This window comes from Periplaneta americana, chromosome 3 (assembly GCF_040183065.1).
Source record: "Periplaneta americana isolate PAMFEO1 chromosome 3, P.americana_PAMFEO1_priV1, whole genome shotgun sequence".
Classification (NCBI taxonomy): Eukaryota; Metazoa; Arthropoda; class Insecta; order Blattodea; family Blattidae; genus Periplaneta; species Periplaneta americana.
In genome coordinates, this window is record NC_091119.1 from 207,719,767 (window position 1) to 207,735,111 (window position 15,345).

The 15,345-nt window shown below is 37.5% G+C and overlaps 1 protein-coding gene across 1 annotated transcript in view; it reads left to right on the forward strand.

Annotated features, from left to right (window-relative positions):
• The window catches only part of LOC138696983 (SOX domain-containing protein dichaete-like), a 67,161-nt gene extending 65,882 nt beyond the window's left edge, over window positions 1-1,279 (forward strand). The window contains exon 2 of the mRNA XM_069822553.1: window positions 1,140-1,279. The gene's annotated coding sequence lies outside the window, so the exon portion shown is untranslated. The remainder of the gene's footprint in view (window positions 1-1,139) is intronic.
• The last annotated feature ends 14,066 nt before the right edge of the window (window positions 1,280-15,345 follow it).

A 15,345-nucleotide genomic window follows, 5' to 3' on the forward strand; every position in this document is an offset into this window, starting at 1 on the left:
TTTTTTTCAGAAAAAAATAATATATAGTTAATCAGTTAAATGGAACAGCTATTTGTAACGACCCCAACGAGTAGGCTACATTTCTCATCCACTCTTTTTTCTCACTTGAGGACGAAGATAGAACCAATCTTCGAAACGTTGTGAATTCATTTAAAATTAAACAATGAAAAAACAAATCCAATCTCCATCTGTGTTTTACAACACAATTGTTTATTCCCTCTAGATCCAAAGCTGTTTGCTGAAGCCTCCCACAAATCCGGCAGGACGAATCGGTCTGAGGCGACTCATTGTTGCTCTTGTAGTCCGGATTTATGCGAGGCGAGCCTGAAAAACCAAGCTTTTATATTGATGAACCCCCCCCTGTTTAATTTTACTTAGATATATACTTTTCTATATAACTATTATGTACCTGTGTTAATGTAATCTAGCAATGAATAAATAGACAAAAATAATAAATAGACAAATAAATAAAAATAAATAAAAAATCAATGAGTAGATAAATAAATAAGTCAATAAATTACTTACTGCAGAATTAGACCATAATTTCTTCAATTTTTGCAAGTGCTTAATAAGCTCACGATGTACGCGTTACCATTTTGTAGCAGATTTAAAGCAGAGGAACCTGGACTCGAAAGATCACATCAGCTGCTTGGGTGTTATTTCTCTACAGCCCACTTCCCTGTCTAGCGACTTTTACCACTCACATCTGTAGTTGCTTAGTTGGTCCAGCACGCGTTTCGCTTGAAGTACTCGCCGCTCACGTTAATCCATGCATGCTTCAACCTGCATCATTCGCCTGAAGAAAGTCTGCAGGATGTCCAATGGTCGCATCCATGGATCAAGCGCTAATCCGCCGGTCTTCTATTTAGGTGGCCCGGATTCGATCCCCTGTCAAGTCGTGATGGAATTTGAGGACATTACACAGGTTTTCTCTGGGTACTCCAGCCTATCATTCCATCAACACTCTCCACCTCCCCGTCATTTCCTCTATCACAGGTTGGGGTGAAGTTTTGGGGGTAGTGCGAGTTTCCGATGCTGATACAGGCAGGGTTGGGGCTCCGAGCCTTCGGGTTTACCAGATACAAGACAAGGTGGCGCACCTGTCAGAATCGTATTCACGTATGCCATCGTTTCTACAGGGCGCACAATGGGCCAATGCAAGCCGTCCCGGATGTGGCTCTCGAGTCGCGGCTGGAGCAACACCACAACGTCAACTGGGCTTCGACAAAGAAGCTGCGATGCGGACTGACGGAGAACAATGCCAGCTCTCAGACAAGGCGCTACAGCCAGCTCTGTCTGAAGGCCCATTAGTGCGGCGTTCCGGTCGAGCTGGCAACACAGTGTCCGACCAGGATTATAACATCAAGTAGCCTACATACTTCAGCAGCTGCAGAACATGGAGTTGTAACATTCCGATATGTTTCAGAATTACACATTTTAGCCAAATAAAACGTAATTTAGAGTTTTGCAATTCATTTGAACAAATGAGAGCTTGCAGCATGTGATGAGAGTTGCCATATGTTGTGACGCGCAACAATTTATCTTTTATAAGGGAATGAAAACACTGAAGATATCGCAATACAGGTTATATTCACTTAGTAGTAGTAGTAGTAGTAGTAGTAGTAGTAGTAGTAGTAGTAGTAGCAGTAGCAGTACTAGCAATAGTAGTAGCAGTAGCAGTACTAGTAGTAGTAGTAGTAGTAGTAGTAGTACCAGCACTAGTAGCAGTACTAGCAGTACTAGTAGTAGTAGTAGTAGTAGTAGTAGTAGTAGCAGTAGCAGTACTAGTAATAGTAGTAGCAGTACTAGCAGTAGTAGCAGTAGTAGTAGCAGTACTAGTAGTAGTAGTAGCAGCAATAGTAGTAGCAGTAGCAGTAGCAGTACTAGCAATAGCAGTAGCAGTAGCAGTACTAGTAGTAGTAGCAGTACTAGTAGTAGTAGCAGTAGTAGTAGCAGTACTAGTAGTAGTAGCAGTAGCAGTACTAGTAGTAGTAGCAGTAGCAGTACTAGTAGCAGTACTAGTAGTAGTAGCAGTAGCAGTACTAGTAGCAGTACTAGTAGTAGTAGTAGCAGTACTAGTAGTAGTAGCAGTAGTAGTAGCAGTACTACTAGTAGTAGTAGTAGTAGTAGTAGCAGTACTAGTAGTAGTAGTAGCAGTACTAGCAGTAGTAGTAGTAGTAGCAGTAGTAGCAGTACTAGTAGCAGTAGTAGCAGTACTAGTAGTAGTAGTAGTAGCAGCAGTACTAGTAGTAGTAGCAGTATTACTAGTAGTAGTAGCAGTATTACTAGTAGTAGTAGCAGCAGTACTAGTAGTAGTAGCAGTATTACTAGTAGTAGTAGCAGCAGTACTACTACTAGTAGGTATAGTAGTAATAGTAGAGTAGTAGTAGTAGTAGTAGCAGTACTAGTAGTAGTATTAGTAGTAGTAGCAGTACTAGTAGTAGTAGTAGCAGTACTACTACTAGTAGTAGTAGTAGCAGTACCAGTAGTAGTAGTAGTAGTAGCAGCAGTATTACTAGTAGTAGCAGTAGTAGTAATAGTAGTAGTAGTAGTATTCGAAGAGTTTTGGAGAGGTGTCTTTGTTCAAGAATGCAACAATACGTAGAATTTAATGAAAACCAACGAGGATTTGTATCTACTGCTGGTGCACAGATTAATGCCTCTAACTTATATTAAATTCAGTTCTTCGTAAGGCCAAAATCGAAAAAGAAGATGTCACCATCTTGTTTCTTGATGTGCATAAAGCTTATGATACTGTTGGACATCGGCATTTGGAATCTGTCATTCACAATTCTGCCCTTCCCCAAAAATTACAGGATTTAATTATAAATTTACAGTGTGGAAATGAAACCCAGATAGAGGTTGGAATCCATAAAACAAAACCCATACCGTTTAAACTAGGGGTTATGCAAGGCGCTCCTCTTTCCCCAATGCTTTTTAATCTCAGCATAGACCACATTTTTGATGAATTATCCGAGCCTACTGTGGCTGAAGAATTTGGATATGACCTTGTATCGGATCTAAATAATGTAGTAACATTAGGATTTGCGGATGATATTGCACTTGTTGCTAAAAGTACAATTGCTGCATCTGAAATATTTACCATGACAAAACGGTCATTACAGCAGATCGGATTAAGTCTAAATGAATCTAAAACTCAAACCATCGTTATCGAGAAAGGAAAATTAAGTAGTACGACATTGAATCTTGGAGGATCAATTGTTAATAGTATTGATGGAGATGAACGAATCAAATACCTTGGGATTAATTTTTCTGATGAAATTAAGTTTGACATTGCCAAAGTAATCAATAATTTAAATAATAAGATCCAAGCTTTAACATCTACTTATCTTCTGAAACCAGAACAAAAACTCAATGTTTTAAATATGTATATTTGGCCTATACTTGTTTATCCTCTTCAAAATGCTCCCCTTCACCAGCTTTCTGACCGGTTTCTCGAAGATGTGGATAAGTTAATTAAAAGTTCGGTGAAGGAAATTTTATGTTTGCCAGGAGACACGCCCGACGCGATGTTGTACACCGAACGTAAATATAAGGGTCTCAGTCTTTTCAAAGCTCAATGGGAAGCATATTTACAGCATCTCAATATTTGCAACACATTATTGAGAACCTCGAATCCTCTTGTCGTTTCTACAAGGAACATAGCAGCAGAAAAGAAAGTATGTTCCAGGAAGTTAAAAATTCCACCTGAAGATCTGGATATAAGTAACATCAATGTCCATAAACTACGACAAAATCTTAGGAAACAAGAGTACGACAAATGGTGTGCGCTTCCACATAAAGGAAAAGGTGTTATTTTATTTCAAGAATATACTCCCGGAAATAAATGGATTTTTTCTAAGGAGGGTCTATCTTCCTCTGAATGGCGGGACGCAATTAAGATGAATGCTAACGTAGCACCAGTGAGAAGTCTTCATGGGAGATCCCTGGACGGTTTCCGTTGCAGATACTGCAACGAGATTGAAACCTTAGCACACGTCCTAGGATCCTGTCAGCATGGAGAACTCCTGAGAAATTCACGCCATCATAACATCCGAAAACTAACAGCACAAGCCCTTAGAAACAAATCCTTCGAGGTCCATGAAGAGGTGCACTGCGTTGCGTCTGAAGGCGGCGGAATTAGAAGAGCGGACATCGTGGCTCTAGACAAGACTAATAGTAAAGGCTTTATACTGGACCCAACTGTTAGATTTGAGATGAGCCAGACCCAACCATCCGAGGTCAACAAAGAAAAACAACAAATTATGAGCCTACTATTCCGTATTTTCGAGAAAAATATCAGATGGAAGGCACCTGGGAAGTACATGGTTTAATGATCGGAGCGAGGGGCACCATCCCACGATCAACTGTAAACACTATCAAAACATTTGGAATCCATGACATCATTCCAAAAATAATTATTTCAACCATTAAAGGGTCTGTGGCAATTCTGAAAAATCATTTATACGGAATATCATAATACCCCCCCCCTTTTCTATTCGTTAGTGTGTGATTGTTACAAATATATGTACAAATTTATTATTTCTTAAACTTAAGCTCCTAGTTCACATTTAAATTTGGCTCATCTATCTTACTGTAATCATTACTATTCTTATATGTGTGTTATTCTGTGTTTTTGGCAACCCAGGATGCCTGGGCAGACTATTTCTTGAAATAAATTATATATATAGTAGTAGTTACTTATTTACAAATGGCTTTTACTGAACCCGGAGGTTCATATCCTGTGCAACATTAATCCAGTCTCTACCATCATATCCCACCTCCCTCAAATCCATTTTAATATTATCTTCCCATCTACGTCTCGGCCTCTCCAAAGATCTTTTTCCCTCCGGTCTCCCAACTAACACTCTATATGCATTTCTGGATTAGCCCATACGTGCTACATGCCCTGCCCATCTCAAACGTCTGGATTTAATTAGTAGTAGTAGTAATATCTTAAATGCAGGATAAATATGGGAAATGCCTGTTCTCATTCGGTTGAGAAGCTTTTGTCATCCAGTCTGCTCTGGAATGTTAGAATTTATAAAACAGTTATATTACCGTTTGTTCTGTATGGTTCTGAAACTTTGACTCTCACTTTGAGAGAGGAACAGAGATTAAGGGTGTTGGAGAATAAGGTGCTTAGGAAAATATTTGGGGCTGAGAGGGATGAAGTTACAGGGGAATGGAGAAAGTTACACAACGCAGAGCTGCACGCATTGTATTCTTCACCTGATATAATTAGGAACATTAAATCCAGACGTTTGAGATGGGCAGGGCATGTAGCACATATGGGCGAATCCAGAAATGCATATAGAGTGTTAGTTGGGAGGCCGGAGGGAAAAAGACCTTTAGGAAGGCCGAGACGTAGATGGGAAGATAATATTAAAATGGATTTGAGGGAGGTGGGATATGATGATAGAGACTGGATTAATCTTGCTCAGGATAGGGACCGATGGCGGGCTTATGAGAGGGCGGCAATGAACCTGCGAATTGTTTAAAAGCCTTCTGTAAGTAGCAGGAGTAGTAGACTAGTATTAGTAGTTTTTTACTTGGTTATTTAACGACGCTGTATCAACTACTAGGTTATTTAGTGTCGATGGGATTGATGATAGCAAGATGAGGACGAGGATTCGCCGTAGATACCTGACATTCGCATTACAGTTAGGGAAAACCTTGGAAAAACACAACTAGGTAATCTGTCCAAGCGGAAATCGAACCGACGCCCGACTGAGCTATGTCGATGGCCAGTAGCAGCAGTAGCAGCATTGTTTGCTGCATTAGTAACAGTTGTATTAACAGTAGCAGATTAGTACTACGTAAGTGGAGAATTAATACACAGACCGAATTTTTTGCTTACCTCATGCACAAAGTATAGATAAAAAATATTGTGATGCTACAAACATTATGTTCGAAATTGAAGTTTTCAGTATTCTTGATACCGACAAAATTGTTTGCAATTTGTTTGCAGGAGTTGTTATTTCAAGAAATAGAATTATTAACTACAAAATCATGCCTCTACTGGGTGTTCAGTTCAAAGTGTGTCATGGCTCGCTGTATGCCGTCATGTCGCTAGCCGATGAGCCTAGAGAATTCAATCTTCCTACACTTCCGCAGAGGTGTATAACCTATGAGGCAGAGAAGTTGTCTTGCAAGTACGGCGTTCATTCTGAAGAGTACGTACCGATACGTACGGTAACGCCGGTAGTGGCAGGAATGTGAACTGTTTGGAAATACGTACTGTCGGGATATGGGGAGAGGGTTAAGACGATTACTTACGTATTTGTTGACATTAACTTCGACGGTCAACATGGACACGGAGCATTTGATTTGTGTTGTGGAATGTTGCCGTACGCAACCGATGATAACAAATACCCTGCGTACGACTTGCCGGCGCAAAACACAGTTCGAAAGAGGTTATGGTAGCACACAGACCGTACAGACCGCCATCTGTTGCTACGACGTTCAAGTTATACCGTACACGTTCTCAAGTTCAGATTGAAGAACGCCTTAAATAATAGGCAACTTCTCTAACATATAAGCTGAAACTCGCTTCAAATCGGTGACCCAAGAACAGTGACGTCATGACACACTTTGAAATGAACACCCAGTATAACTTACAAGTGGCATAGTGTTAATTTCTTTCTGAATCATTTCTAGAGCTCTTTTCCTTTAAGAACACTTCAAAATATTCGCTCATTATAAATCCCAAGAACGCAATTAAGTTCCCACCAATAGTTAAATTCTTTACTATTCACCCTTTGTTAATCCTGCATAATTCTCCCTCCAATCACGTCTGTACAGTCTTATGTAGTTAGCGTAACACTTTATGTGAGTCCGGCAACGTAATAAAATTGTTTGCCTTCATCTCCAGTGCTGCTTGACGGCTTTGTGGGGGATGTGAAGATAATTTCACCTTCTGATTGATAGTGGTCTATATCATAGAATGCGACAAGTCTGTCCTTGGATTATATTATATCTTGGCCACTGTACAGGGTGTTCCGAAGTGTCCTCAAAATCTTCTGCAGATGTGAAGAGCAAGAGACGGGGAACACGAAGGGAAGAAGGACGAAGGGGAAACAGATGACTTCTTTCCTTTCAATCTTACAATATAGAACGATGTCTGTCCCTCTTCAACGGACATTGGCTGCACTTCTTCCTATGCTTCTGTTTCCTTGCCGTCTTTGCGGCTCTTCATTTTCCATACAGCACAACTTACGCCTGTGTGCGAGGTCTTCTCCTTCGAAAATAAAATTCCGAAAATAAAGTCGAATAATTCAAGGAAGAAAAATGGAAATAAAGGAACAAAACCATAAAATATATTAAAAAGACAGGAGAGAGAATGCATTCATATTTTCGAGAAACATGCATCTATTTCCAAATAAAGTTTTCCAAACAGTAACACATAGGCCTACCAAAATCGAAAAATTATGACCAGGTATAGTCGGACCATCGGATCTGTGCCCCCGTAAGATATGCGAACTGAACATTAATTCCTTTTCAGCCTCGGCAATTCATTTCTCCCCCTGTATTCCTATTTCTCTCTTTCTATCCCTCTCTCTTTCTCTCCTCTACTACTCACAATTTTGAGCCTTCTTGCGGGACAGTTTATTTGCACTTGCAGTCCAGTGTTGTCAACCCAACATGAATACTGTAGCACGGAGTGGTGAAAGAAATATTATTAAGCAAGTAATAGCATTTTGCATAAGTCAATCAGCGTCATTAGACCTACTTAAATTAAATTATGAATAAGTAATAATTAACCTTACAGTATTATAAGCAATATTCAAGAGACATGACACTGTTTGACGGAAGTTTGGCAAGGTTCGTGGCCTGGTGTTTGACGTAGTGGGAGAGAAACAGGTGGAATGGGGTGAGTAGAGGCGTTAACTTTTCCAAGAACGACGACAGCGCTGAAGGGGCATAGATCCGATGGTCCGACAATATAGCGTAGAGCAGTGGTCGTCAACTGCGGTGTATCGATCGATGCGAGGGCAAAGTTTCGGGGTAAGTGCGTTGCAGGAGCGAGCAAATGTATATAGCCGGCCATAAGAATTTTACATTTAGATCATCATCATCATCATCATCATCATCACCATCATCAACATTTCACGGCTTAAGCCATTTAGGCTCGTTCCGGTCTCATAGATTTCAGTTAAAACTTGTATCCATCTCTTCTTTGGCCTACCAACACTTCTTCTACCCTCTGGATTATAATCTAAAATAATTTTTGGTATTCGGCCTGGTTTCATACTCTGAACATGCTCCTTCCAATTGTTCCTATGTTGCTCTATTTTATCCATCAGTTAAAAAATATTTAATTCATTCCTGATATCTTCACTTTTTCTTTTATCCAAAAGTGTGCAACCGGCTACACTACGTAGAAACCTCATTTCAGCTGCTTCTATAGTTTTTTCTTCTTTCTTGGTTAAAGTCCAAAATTCACTACCATACATCAATATAGGCACAGCCATAACCTTATAGAATTTTAGTTTGGTTTCTCTTCTAGTGTATTTCAGGGATCTCTTTATTGTGCCACATATAAAATTAAATTTACTAAGTTTATTAAAAAGATCTTCCTTCTTAAAATAGGACATATTACAGCCTAGATAGTTAAAATTATTTACTTGCTCAATAGGTTTCCCATCCAAAATAATTTTTGCTCGTAAGGTTTCTGGTCCTTTAAAAGCTAAAACTTTAGTTTTCTTTGTTGATATATTAAGATTATCATTTTTAAGAATATTACTTAGTTGAAATGTGACCTTCTGTAAATCATTTTCTGAGCTTGAAATGAGAACCTGGTCGTCAGCAAAAAGTAACATATCTAATATTTGTTCTTTTATTTTGAAATGTGAATCTAAATTTGTCTGCCAATGAAATATGGCATCGTCAATATAAACATTAAAGAGAGAAGAGAAAGTGGACATCCCTGTCTTACACCTCTATTTATGGTTGCCGTTATATCATTTTTATGTCTCGTTCCAGTTTCAACCAATATCTTGTTTTCTACATACAAACTTCTTATTACAGTTATTAAGTGTTGAGGTACTCCTTTCTGTTTCATGATATTCCATAATTTATTTCTATTAACTTTATCAAAGGCTTTTTCAAGGTCTACAAACAGTATAAAAGTTGGTATATTATATTCTCTATGTTTCTCAAATATCTGGTTAATAGCAAAAATACAATCGGAACAGGATCTGCCTTTCCTAAATCCAATTTTGGGGTTCTAGGATAATGTTTTCCATTATTACATTAAAACGAGATTTTAGTATCGATGCATAAATTTTATAACAAATCCCCAAAACACTTATACCCCTGTAATTTTCACAGTTTTGACGGTCTCCTTTTTTATAAACTGGATAAATTTTTGCCATTCTCCATTCTTCTGGGATATGACCAGATTTCCAACACATGTTTAACAAATCTAAAAGACGATATTTTAATTGAATTGATGCATATTTAATTAATTCATTATTAATATTATCAACACCCGGAGTTTTCTTATTCTTACTATTATTAATAGTGGTTTCTAATTCTTCCAAGGAAATTGGATCTACATTTTCATCTATTAATGTCGAAACTAGATAATATTCAAATTAATTTTTTTTTTCAAAGTGGATGAAACTTTGCACGATACACTTGTCGGCACTTCATTACAATTCTCGACTGATTATTAACCTCAGCTTGCGGCCTCGTTTGACAAATTTCCAATTTTGCATTATAAAATGAAACGTTACATAAATATAGCAAATACTAGAGTATAATGTTTATCATCTGGTATCTTCTTCTGCCCCAAAATTCTTTCTCGTTCATCATCCCTTGCAGTGCATCGTTCAATGAGTTGTATGATGTCATTTTTATTACTTTGGAAACAATTTTGCCCTACAATATTGAGTATAGCATAGAAATAACTGATCTTCCCTTCATTATTATTTCAGTTCCGTAAGTGCCTTCATTCTTAATGTTTACAGGCTTCCAAATATAGCCTACACACTCTTAGCAATCTATTAATCATATCCTTAATAAAATACCAACTTTTTATTCTTCTCCCAAACTGCCAAATATTTAGTTTTAAGTAAATTTATGTTCAAACTCCATTTAGCACATTCTTCAATCGATGTTCTGGTCAAATGTTCCACATCATCTCAATCGTACTATCAGGGACTGGAATGCTTTACCTGCAGACTTACTAAAGGCTTTACCAACAACCAAAAACGTATTTAAAAATAGGCTTAAGGACTTTACTAATAGACGGTAATTATACACAGTATTTAAAGGGTGTAAATGATATGTTGTTATTGAAGTGTTGTATCAGTGAAGAATTATGTTGTGTCAGTGAAGTGTGTTGTGTAAGTGAAACGTGTTCCTGTCAGTGAAGCTTTATAGTTTATAGTGGCAGTGCAAAGTATTTGAACAGTGAAATGTTTTTGAAGTGTTAGTGAAATCAGGATAGAATCAGTGAAATGTGTCGTAGTTCCAGTGCAGTGAGTGAGTTGACAGCGAAATGAGTGTAGTGTTGAAACGTACTTGTGCAGATATGAACATATCATACTCGTAGGTTTTAGTTCGAACTTAGGTTTAAGATACAAATTAGATTTATTTTAAATGTTATTTTAAGTGATCGTGATTCATTTAATTTAGGATATTCCCTGTTAATAATAATACGGTAATAATAATAATAATAATAATAATAATAATAATAATAATAATAATATCATTATTATTATTATTAATTCTTAATTATTGTTAGTATTAATTATTAGTATTATTATTAATTGTATTTTTAATTAATAAGTTTTATTGTCATTATTGAGTGTAATTAGTTACCACTGCCACCGGGTATATACCCATTGCAGTGTGAATAAATACATACGTACATACATACACACACACACACACATACATACATACATACATACATACATACATACATACATACATACATACATACATAATGTTCTGCCACTACCAACTGATCCTCTGCAAATTGTAATAAATATTAACTTAGAATTAAGTTGCAAACCACTACACTGATCGACCAGCACTTCAGACAGTATCATCAGAAGAGACAATCACCACAAGCTTAAAAATGAGGACAGTGTGAAACGCGCTAACCCCCATAGTCCACCTTGTCTTCTTCGACCTCACACAGCACGGGACCCTTCCCCATATTTGACTTGTGGACGGAACGCCAATGAACGCGCATTGTCCAGCAGTTGTCCATTGTGATGACGTCACTGGTCCAGCTCGGAGGGATGCAAGCTTGTCTGTCATGGATGGCCTGTCGAGAGCGGGCGTTGCAGCATATAGACACAGAGATATTGTCTATTGGATGAAAGCGCATGCACACGTATATATAAACGCATAGTAAAGTAGAAAAATAAAAAAGTGGGGAGCGAGAGGGAGCGAGCTAGAGTACAAACATGTGGCATTCACAATAGAACAATCGCCTCACTTCCAAAGCCGCCTGTTGTGCTCTTGTATAGTGACCAAGCGGTGTGGACAGGAGGCCATTCAAAAACAAAACAAAACATTAAAAAAACTTCAGTAGGCGCTACTCCATGGATGTGAGGGCCAATTTATATCAACAACGCCACCTAGCTCAATACATATACTGCCCCCCACCCCCGCATAACAAAACAAGCGCATACACATTATGTATACGAGCAGAGAGCCTGTATAATAAAAATGTTTCAATGACCAAACACTCGTATGAAACGAGTAATTAGATCGTACAGTAGTTTCAATTTACAATTGATGTTGAGTAAACGTCCTGACGTCACATAACACGGCGGTGAAACAACATACACGGGTTCTAATATCAACAATTCTGTTTTATACGTGCCCAGAGAGATTTTCTGTTATGAATTTCACATGATAACTTGTAATATAACGGAAATACACTTCTGTACGGTTGAATGGCTGCCACTATCTGAATGCGAGCCACATAAAAATATATCGACAATTGTGTACAATTTATACCATTAAACAAGTTTTGCACATCCCGGCGAAATAAACGGAATTCAAAATATCAAATATTATATTCTGTAAAACACGCGAGTTAATATTGTCAACTTTTTTTTTTCGACTCATACAAAACAAAGTCTATCCACAGTTTGTACGAACCAAACCATTCTCCTACGCCTTTTGTGTTGGGCACCAAGGCCTGCTCAAAGGTCGTTCAGCGGTGGTCGTGAATCGTATTCCGCGAGCTTAGTTCAGGTGGACTCACGTTTCCTCGGGCTATTGATATTTTTTAAATAATTTGATCCCACAGACAACACTGAAACAGAAGGATTACGAAACTTTCAACATTTAGGCATAGCTAGATACCTTGACAAATGAAACCAGATTTTGTACGATTTTTCTGTTCAGTTTCACTGAGATAGAAAGACATTTTCATGAATATAATAATAATAATAATAATAATAATAATAATAATAATAATAATAATAATAATAATACTTACTGGCTTTTAAGGAACCCGGAGGTTCATTGCCGCCCTCACATAAACCCGCCATTGGTCCCTATCCTGAGCAAGATTAATCCAGTCTCTATCACCATAACCCACCTCCCTCAAATCCATTTTAATATTATCTTCCCATCTACGTCTCGGCCTCCCTAAAGGTCTTTTTCCCTCCGGCCTCCAAATAACACTCTATATGCATTTATAGTTTCACACAAAAGTACTACATGCCCTGCCCATCTCAAACGTCTGGATTTAATGTTCCTAATTATGTCAGGTGAAGAATACAATGCGTGCCGTTCTGTGTAGTGTAACTTTCTCCATTCTCCCGTAACTTCATCCCTCTTAGCCCCAAATATTTTCCTAAGCACCTTATTCTCAAACACCCTTAACCTAAGTTCCTCTCTCAAAGTGAGAGTCCAAGTTTCACAACCATACAGAACAACCGGTAATATAACTGTTTTATAAATTCTAACTTTCAGATTTTTGGACAACAGACTGAATGATAAAAGCTTCTCAACCGAATAATAACAGGCATTTCCCATATCTATTCTGTGTTTAAGTTCGTCCCGAGTATCATTTATATTTGTTACTGTTGCTCCAAAATATTTGAACTTCTCCACCTCTTCAAAAGATAAATTTCCAATTTTTATATTTCCATTTCGTACAATATTCTCGTCATGAGACATAATCATATACATATAATAAATGTATTTAAAAATAGGCTTAAGGACCTTACTAATAGACGGTAATTATACACAGTACTTAAAGGGTGTAAATGATATGTTGTTATTGAAGTGTTGTATCAGTGAAGAATTATGTTGTGTCAGTGAAGTGTGTTGTATCAGTGAAGAAGTATGTCGTGTCAGTGAAGTGTGCTGTGTAAGTGAAACGTGTTCCTGTCAGTGAAGCTGTATAGGTTATAGTGGCAGTGCAAAGTATTTGAACAGTGAAATGTTTTTGAAGTGTTAGTGAAATCAGGATAGAATCAGTGAAATGTGTCGTAGTTCCAGTGCAGTGAGTGAGTTGACAGCGAAATGAGTGTAATGTTGAAAGGTACTTGTGCAGATATGAACATATACTCGTGGGTTTTAGTTCGATCTTAGTTTTAAGATACAAATTAGAATATTTCAAATGTTATTTTAAGTGATCGTGTCATTTAATTTAGTATAGGCCTATTCCCTGTTGTTATTATTATTATTATTATTATTATTATTAGTATTAATTATTAGTATTATCATTAATTGTATTTTTAATTAATAAGTTTATTATTGTCATTATTGAGTGTAATTAGTTATCACTGCCACCGGGTATATACCCATTGCAGTGTGAATAAATACATACATACATACTTTGTCTTTTCGGGATTTATTTCCAAACCTATCTCTTTACTTGCTTCCAGTAAAATTCCAGTAAAATAATAATAATAATAATAATAATAATAATAATAATAATAATAATAATAATAATAATAATAATAATGAAAGGTTTTACGATTGTGATTCAGGACCAGATAATGCCCACCAAAATTAATCACATACATACATACATACATACATACACACACACACACACACACACGTAGTAGGTACACGATGCTTTTAGCTGCAGATTCCTTTCAGCATCAAATTTTTTTCCCGAAGGAAGCCATGCTAACCTTCGGCTGCGTTCGAACCAATGACTAGCGTGGTAACACCACCCGGGGGACCGACTGCTGGCATCACGTCCACATTCCTCAGCAGAGGTGATCACCAACCAGCAGCGAGGTTATCACCTTGATTCCCCGAGCCGTTGTACTGGTTTGCAAAATAGGACTTTGCTACGCACTACAGATCTCCAAATTAATCACGGTGCTGGGTGGTCACCAGTTCCATACACTGGCCGAAAGCTTCACGAAAAAATTTCGGTCCTCATGAAGACTCCAGCCAGCGCTCTTTTGTAACGTTAGTCTAACACAGCGTTTCTCAAACTATGGTCTGCGGACCACGTGGTCCTCGAGATCTGCCCTTGTGGTCCTTCAAAAAAGACAGAAGAAAAAATAAAATTCAAACGAATTGCGTATTACACTATAGCTGAAAATCTCAGAGTTTGGAAATGACCATGGCAATCGCCTTTCACTTTTTCTCCCAGTACTGACATTTTATGAAATTTATTTACCCTACCCGTTCTATCGGCTTCCCACTCTACTCTCAGCAAAAAAAGAGGGATTTAAAGCACTATGAACGTGGTGTTTCTCGCCATCTTTTCCCTGCACATCTGGCGCCATGCCTCTAACCAAGCTAGGAACTACCCGAATTTATAACAAAACCAAAGTGCCGAAACTTTTCATGTATTTATGACTTTCTTAATAGTTAGAACATTGATATGGTCACGTACTGTACGTCGTACACTAATAAAAATAGAAAAAGCAAAATTGCATCTTTACTTGTTGAAAATCGCTCATGTTTCTGCATTAATTTTTTTTATTTCTCTTTTTGCAGATGACGATATAAGAAATTTTCTTCTATTAAACATTAACTTAATTAGTTAATACTAATATAAAATTAATTGAATTAAATTAATTTTATGCTCGACCATGCCGAAATGTAGTAATTATACACCTGGTAGCAGTCCTTTAATGCATGCCATTAAAGTACACCTACTCATTAAAGTACAGGTTTTCGATTATTCTCGGATATGCAATCGAAAGACAACTAGCGAAACGTCACGGAGGCTGGAAATCCAATACTGTCGCAGAAGGTTATGTTTTGTTACTATAATAATTAGCTTTAATAGTAAATAATATTCAAATAAATTCAATTTGTCATCTCGTTTTTCAATGTCGAATTCAATTTCAAGGTTATATCAAGTTTAACGTTTATCTTACTCTCGAATTT